This window comes from Phyllostomus hastatus, unplaced genomic scaffold (assembly GCF_019186645.2).
Source record: "Phyllostomus hastatus isolate PE091 unplaced genomic scaffold, TTU_PhHast_1.1 phas_contig_86, whole genome shotgun sequence".
Classification (NCBI taxonomy): Eukaryota; Metazoa; Chordata; class Mammalia; order Chiroptera; family Phyllostomidae; genus Phyllostomus; species Phyllostomus hastatus.
The window spans coordinates 94313646-94321606 of NW_025333977.1; positions in this window are offsets into that span (position 1 = coordinate 94313646).

Here is a 7961-nt window from a genome sequence, read left to right on the forward strand (position 1 = left end):
CAAACGTGACCTTTCCATAGAAAAGCCAAGACCAATAGAACAATAACGGGACCCTGAGTATATTTGTACAGTGAACTGAACACCAGCACAGTCCTTGTTCTGAGCGGAAGTAAAGAGGAATGCAGAAAGGAGTGAATTCTGTTGATTTGTGGATTTCCCCTCCTCTTCACACAAAAAAAACATGAACAACTTTTTAGCAGTTGTTCCAGATCTGTACTCACTACATTCCTCTTTTCCTTCCTCCTTCCCTTCCCTTAGTGAGTAGTGAACAGTTTCTATGCTCCTCTCTGAGGAAAAGATAATAAAGACACAGCTCTTGCCCTTTTGGGTAGTTTAGATTTTACACTGTCCTTGCACATTTTATCCCTGAGTATTAAATCAGAAAGGGACTAAATGCTGTTGCTGAGGGGTGGGGGGAAGGGAATAGAAATCCCACAAACTGATTACTATTACCATGAATCCTAATGTCAGTGGAAATGTTTAGGCAAATCAAAGAGATAAAATCAGTGGTCTTACTCTGATAAAGCAGAAGCTTCCCTTGGGTGCTCTACAGGGTACAAGCAAGGCTGTGTCAGTAAGGCTCCACACTCAGAAGCACCAGTGTAAGCCGTGCTAACTTTCCCCTTATTGCACCTCCGTCTGTCCTGTCAATTTGTCTGTCCATCCTGCACTGCCCTGGCCTGGTACCTTGGATGTCCCTCAGGTTGCTTTGAAACCATGTCCAAATGGCCTGCTAGGAGAGCCCCATCAGCCAATATCCATAAGACTAGACTCTCCTTATTTTATACTCCCATCAGCTCTTTCCTGGGGTCCTGTCGTTTCCCAACATGACAATGAATTAGACAAATGAATCTATCTGTGGCTGATACATTTATGACTTTTCTTGAGTTAATGTGTCACCCCTTGTATCAGTCAGTATTCTTAGATCTTTGCAACTGAGGATGACTCTGTCTCATTGAAGCAGCATGGGGATTCAGTAGAAGGATTCTGGGGGAACTCTAGGTTCTCTGGGAAGGCTGAGGAACAGACTTGGGAAATGGGCAGGAATGGGGATCCTACGCAGAAGTTGGAACCGCAGCCCAAGTCACACCATGAACAATAACTGTGAGAGTGTGACTGCAGACAGCCCTTACTGCTGGATGCCACCATTTGCCACCAACAGCTCTGGACAGGGCCATTGCCACAGGGTCATTGCCACTGCTGCTGCCCACTGCTGAAATAAACACTCTCCCAAATTCTGCTGTCCTGTGTCATCAGTTCCCGATCTGTGGTCTGGAGCAGATGAACCTGGTTGGTCAACCCTAGGTTACGTGCCCCTGCTCTGAGTATGAGAAGGGTTGAGGCAGCAACTGCTGCACCTTTTGCTGAGGTTTTTATAGTAGAAAACAGGCTCGTCTTCCTAGAAATACTCATGAGGGGTGGAGTTCTCAAAACAGAAAGGGAAGTTTGGTGTTGAGAAAGCAAAAGAAAGATGAATGTGCACCACACCCTTTTAGGCAGCATGCACATTTCAGCAGAGGATTTCTTGAAGCAAATTCTTAGCGTACAGGAATTACCCAAGTGGTGGAAACTTCAGGCATACTCTTAGGCCATCAAGGCAGATAGTGGGGGTCAGACAGCCCTTCTGAAGCCAAAAAGTTCATTCTTTTCCCCCCCATAAGATGGCTCTAGTAGTGCTTAGTTGTCTTTAACTTCATTTGAAACAATTTTGTTATATCGTATTGTGACAGCTGTCATATTAGCATGCATTTAAAAAAAAATCAAAACTGGTGAATTTTTGTGTAGCCACTTTAATATTGAAGATGGGAGAAAATATACAACATTTTTGGCATATTATGCTTTATTATTTCAAGAAAGGCAAAAACACAACTGAAATGCAAGAAAAAAATGTGAAGTGTATGGCGAAGATGCTGTGACTGATCAAAAGTTGAAAAGTGTTTTGCAAGGTTTTATGTTGGAGACGTCTCGCTGGATGATGATCCATGGTCAGGCAGAGCAGTTGGGGTTGATAGTGATCAAATTGAGACATTAATTGAGAACAATCAACATTATACCATGCGGGAGATAGCTGACATGCTCAAAATATCCAAATCAAGCATTGAAAATCATCTGCACCAGCCTGGTTATATTAATTGCTTTGATGTTTGTGTTCCACTTAAGTTAAGCAATTCTCTTAACCATATTTTCACATGTGATTCTCTACTTAAATGTAATGAAAATATTCCATTTTAAACATTAATTGTTACAGGTGATAAAAAGTGGACACTTTACAATAATGTGGAATGGAAGAGATCCTGGGGCAAATGAAATGAACCACCACCAACCTCACCGAAGGCCAGTCCTGATTCAGAAAAGGTGATGTTGTGTGTATGGTGGGACTGGAAGGGAGTCAGTCCTCTATTATGGGCTCCTTCTGGAAAACCAAACAATTAATTCCAACAAGTACTGCTCCCAGTTAGACCAACTGAAAGCAGCACTTGATGAAAAGCGTCCAGAATTAGTCAACAGAAAACTCATAATCTTCCATCAGGATAACTCAAGACCATGCGTTTCTTTGATGACCAGGCAAAAACTGTTCCAGCTTGGCTGGGAAATTCTGATTCATCCACACTATATTCAACAGACATAGCACCTTTGGATTTCCATTTATTTTGATCTTTACAAAATTCTCTTAATGGAAAAAATTTCAATTCCTTGAAAGACCACAAAAGGAAAAGTTCTTTGCTCAAAAAGATAAAAAGTTATGGAAAGATGGAACTATGAAGCTGCCTGAAAGATGGTAGAAAGTAGTGGAACAAAATGGTGACTGCATTGTTCAACAAAGTTAATGGTGAAAACGAAAAATGTGTCTTTTAGTTTTATTTAAAACTGAATGAACTTTTTGGCCAACCCTACCTCACTACCCACTCTATCCATTCTTAGGGCCTATCCTTGCAGAATGCTTATTGAGAAAGCCTTCCCCTTGCCTGTGGCAGTGACTTCAGAAGGCTAGGCCTTCCTTGGTTAGTCCATTGCTGGGGCCCAGGTTCCTTTCAATATGATGAGAAAGATAAAAGGAGTAGGTAGGTTTCTGTCTCTAGTCCTGAACTGTGGATTCTCTAGCAAATTCTATACTTCTGTCCTGTGCTCACCCCTACCTCCACCTACAGGAGAAGAATATATTCTAATGTCCACTCTGAGAGTGCTCGAGTGGGGAGGACCCACAGAACCTATTCCCAGAGTTCCCTGGGGGGACCAGAATGGGTCCGCCTAAGGCTTCCCACACAGCTGGACTGAGCTCCAAGTAATTCTTCCTCAGTGGGTGGGAAGTGGGGGCCACCCCGAGTTGCCTCATACCAGAATATTAAGACAGGAGAATATTCAAAGATAAATCAAACATAAATAATGTCAGAGATTGGACTGTTAACGTGAGTAATAATAATTCAGATGTTGAAAATCTAGTCATGAAACAAAAGCTTAAGCTTTTTTCTGTGGCATAAAGTTATTAGGGGTCAAGTGATTGTTTTTTCAATTTACTTCTTTTTATTTTTTTATGTTAATTGTTTCAGTATAGTTTTCTGTCTTTTACTCCCATCCCTACCCCACCCCAGTCCTCCCCACCTCCCTCCCATTTCCAGCCCCGCCTTAGTTTAGTCCAAGTGTCCTTTATACTTGTTCCTGTAAACCCTTCCCCTTTTCCCCTGAAATTCCCTCCCCTCTCCCCTCTAGTCAGTGTCAGCCTGTTCTCAATTTTGGTGTCTTTGGTTATATTTTGCTTGTTTGTTTGTTTTGTTGTTTAGGTTCCTGTTAAAGGTGAGATCACATGGTATTCGTCCCTCACCACCTGGCTTATTTCACTTAGCATAATGCTCTCCAGTTCCATCCGTGCTGTTGGGAAGGGCAGGAGCTCCTTCTTTCTTTCTGCTGCATAGAATTCCATTGTGTAAATGTACCACAGTTTTTTGATCCATTCATTTACTGATAGGCACCTAGGTTGCTTCCAACACTTGGCTATTATAAATTGTGCTGCTATGAACATTGGGGTGCATAGGTTCTTTTGGATTTGTGTTTCAGGGTTCTTAGGGTATAATCCCAGCAGTGGAATTGCTGGGTCAAAAGGCAGATCCATTTTTAGTTTTCTGAGAAAATTCCATACTGTTTTCCATAGTGGTTGTACCAGTCTGCAATCCTACCAACAGTGCACTAGGGTTCCCTTTTCTCCACACCCTCTCCAACACTTGTTGTTTGTTGATTTGTTTATGATGGCCATTCTGACTGGTGTGAAGTGGTATCTCATTGTGGTTTTAATTTGCATTTCTCTGATAGCTAGCAATACTGAGCATCTTTTCATGTGTCTCTGGATCCTCTATGTCCTTGGAGAAGTGTCTGTTCAAGTCCTTTGTCCATTTTTTAATTGGGTTGCTTGTCTTCTTAGAGTGGAGTTGTGTAAGTTCTTTATATATTTTGGAGATTAAACCCTTGTCTGAGGTATCACTAGCAAATATTTTTTTCCATACGGTTGGCTCTCTTTTTATTTTAATATTGTTTTCTTTAGCTGTGCAGAAGCTTTTTATTTTGATGAGATTCCATTTGTTTATTCTTTCCTTTATGTCCCTTGCTTTAGGGGACATATCTGTGAAGATGTTCCCTCATGGAATGTCTGAGATTTTCCTGCCTATGTTCTCCTCTAGAACTTTAATGGTGTCATGGCTTATATTTAAATCTTTGATCCACCTTGAATTTATTTTTTGTGTATGGTGTAAGTTGGTGCTCAAGTTTCATTTTTTTTGCATGTAACTGTCCAGTTCTCCCAACACCATTTGTTGAAGAGGCTATTTTCACTCCATTTTATGTTGCTGCCCCCTTTGTCCAATATTAATTGACCATAGAGGCTTGGGTTTATTTCTGGGCTCTCTGTTCTGTTACACTGGTCCATGTGCCTGTTTTAATGCCAGTACCAGGCTGTTTTGATTACAGTGGCCTTGTAATACAGTTTGGTATCGGGTATTGTGATCCCTCCTACTTTGCTCTTCTTTCTCAAAACTGCAGCAGCTATTCGGGGTCATTTATGATTCCATATTAATTTTTGAAGTGTTTGTTCTATGTCTGTGAAATCTGCCATTGGTACTTTAATAGGTATTGCATTGAATCTGTACATTGCTTTGGATAGTATGGACATTTTGTTGATGTTAATTCTTCCAATCCATGGACATGGTATATGTTTCCATTTGTTTGTGTCTTCCTTGATTTCTTTCTTCAGTGTTGTGTAGTTTTCTGCATACAGGTCTTTTACCTCCTTGGTTAAGTTTATTCCTAATATGTCTGTGACATCTGTCAGCTTGCTGATTGCCAGGGTTGATTCGGCTTCTCTGACTGGCTAGGCGGGTGTCCCCTTCCTCCCTCACTGATCCATGTGCATCCCTCCCAAAGCTGTGGGCTCGGTCGAAGAGGACAACCTTTCCAACTAGGGGAGAGGACCTGTTGTCGGTCAAGGGTATATGAGTAGCTGTGCTCCCCTGCTAGAACCTCCAAACAAGCTCTCAAGTGATTTTTTTAAGGACCCCAGTTCTAAGAAACTGGATATATTATAATCTCTGGTTCATATCACTGGTCATCTTTGGTCATCATTGACCCCATGCATGGTCCACTTTTATCTATTTAATATGCCAGTTATCTTCCATTTGCCCTTCTCAATCCACTCTTCACTCTCTTCTGTCCTACCACAGAAAGCCAACCTCAGGGGGCTCCCTTGCACTCTGGCATCCAGCTGTATTAGCTTAAGTCTTGGCAAATCAGAGAGAAGGAGAAAAGTGAGATCAGGGTATTTATTCTCCTGACTCCTCCCTGTGGATTTGTCTCACACTGGCTGCACTTACAACAAAGACCACAGTCCTCTCAAGGCAGCCCTTTCTACATAGAACCCCTGTGCTCAAGGCATTCGAGGAAGCACTCCAGAGGTTCCTCCCCTCTGGGCTTAGGGACACTACACAGCTCTGTCATTACCAGCCCTGTATAACTGCATTATCCCTTGTATACCTCCCTGCCTCCCCATTTGTAAACCATCCCTTCATAAATCCTCCTCAGTTATCCTTGTTTGAATGGTGTTTCTAGTTCACCAATCTGGTTCCTGCTGAGACTTCCTAGGTACGTGGTGATCAATATTTAGTAATATTGATCCAGAGAAATCCTCATATTTGTATCAGGGAGTCACAGAAGGATAAACACTCAGACAGAGGTATGAAGGCAAATCCCCTGGAGATGATTGTCCCTCTGATTCCTTATGGGTAAACATGAGGAAGAAGTTGGGCATGAGTAAGCTGTCGCACATCATCGTATTACAGATATATTTGGATGTAACTCAAAGTGGAAAGGAAGAAGTTTTCAACTTTGGAGACCTTCTTTAAAAGAGTATGGGTGTTGTGATGGCATCAAGCCAAAGAAAACAGAAAATGGGGCTAAGGAAAAACGTGTTATAATGAAAATGGAAAATACTCCTCACTAACTAGTCATCTTCTACATCATCCTCATCAAGAATCACCAAGCATAGGACCTACGCTGGGTATTTAACAGAGAAATCAAAAACACTAATTTGAAAATATCCATATACCCCTAAGTTTACTGCAATATTATCTACAATAGCTAAGATATGGAAGCAACCTAGGTGTCCATCAGATAGATGAGTGGATAAAGAAAGTGTGGTATATACTTAATGGAATATTACTCACCCATAAAAAGAATGGCATCTTGCCATCTATTACACCATACATGGACCTAGAAGGTATTGTGATAAGTGAAATAATTCAGACAGAGAAAGACTTGTGTTTTTTTTTTTGTTGTTCCATATGTAAGTGAAATCCCTTTGTTGTTTTTTTTTCACTCCACTTATATGTGAAATCAGATTTCAAAATCAGGAAAATAAAAATAAATAAATGAACAAACAAACTCGTAGATACAAAGAAAAAACTGATGGCTGTTGATAGAAGGGGTTTGAGGAATGGACAAAAAATGTAAAGGGATTAAGAAGAACAAACTGCCAGTTGCAAATCAATCACAGGGATCTAATGTACAGCACAGGGAATACAGTCAGTATTGTAACAACTGTGTATGGTGCCAGTTGGGAATCAGACTCATTGTGGTGATCACTTTGTAAGGCATGTAAATGTCTAATTATTGTGATATGCATCTGAAATGAATATAACATTATACATCATCTATAATTTTAAACTGTTTTAATTTTTTAAAAATCCTACCAAGCACTTACTTTGTGCTAAGTGTTTTATATAGAAAATTTTACTTAATTCAGGAAAAGCCTAGACTGAGAGCAGATCCTATTTGCTCAAGGTCATACAGAACTGTGGTAAAGATGTTGGCATTAAGCTAAAAAAGAAAAAAGCAGCTGCAGCAACTTAATCATCTTTATCAAGTTTATCAAACTGTCAACCTATAGGTGGCTAGTGGTTGCTAAGTAGCACGTTTGCTGATTAAAAACCAAACATGGAGAGGTTTCTATGGAACATAGGTGAGGAAGTCCAGAGTACAGCAGGTCCTCAAATAAGGTCATTTCTCTAGAATATTGATGTGATACCATAGGAACTTAACTCTTGCCTATATCAATTAGCCTGTGGTAAAACTGGTTTTGTTATACATCACTTTGCCACAGTTCCAATAACCCACTGACAAGGTTAGGTGAGGATTTGCTGTAGTTGGAGGTCATCCATCTTTCTAAGGCTGTTCTGAAGGCAGCAGCATGGTGCAGGGATAGCTTAGAGGTCATTTACAACAGAATAATTTCACTCAATTCCTTCCTCCTTTAGCCATGCAGCATTTTCCTGCTCAAAATCAAGACAAAATGTTGATGCAAGAAGACTCTGTTTTTTGCCAAGATTTTAAAGGTTCATTGTGGGTGAGGGGACTGCTCAGGGAAACTATCTTGCCCAGGAGAAGACTGTTTCTGGAATAACCATCTGATCCAAGTTTCTCAA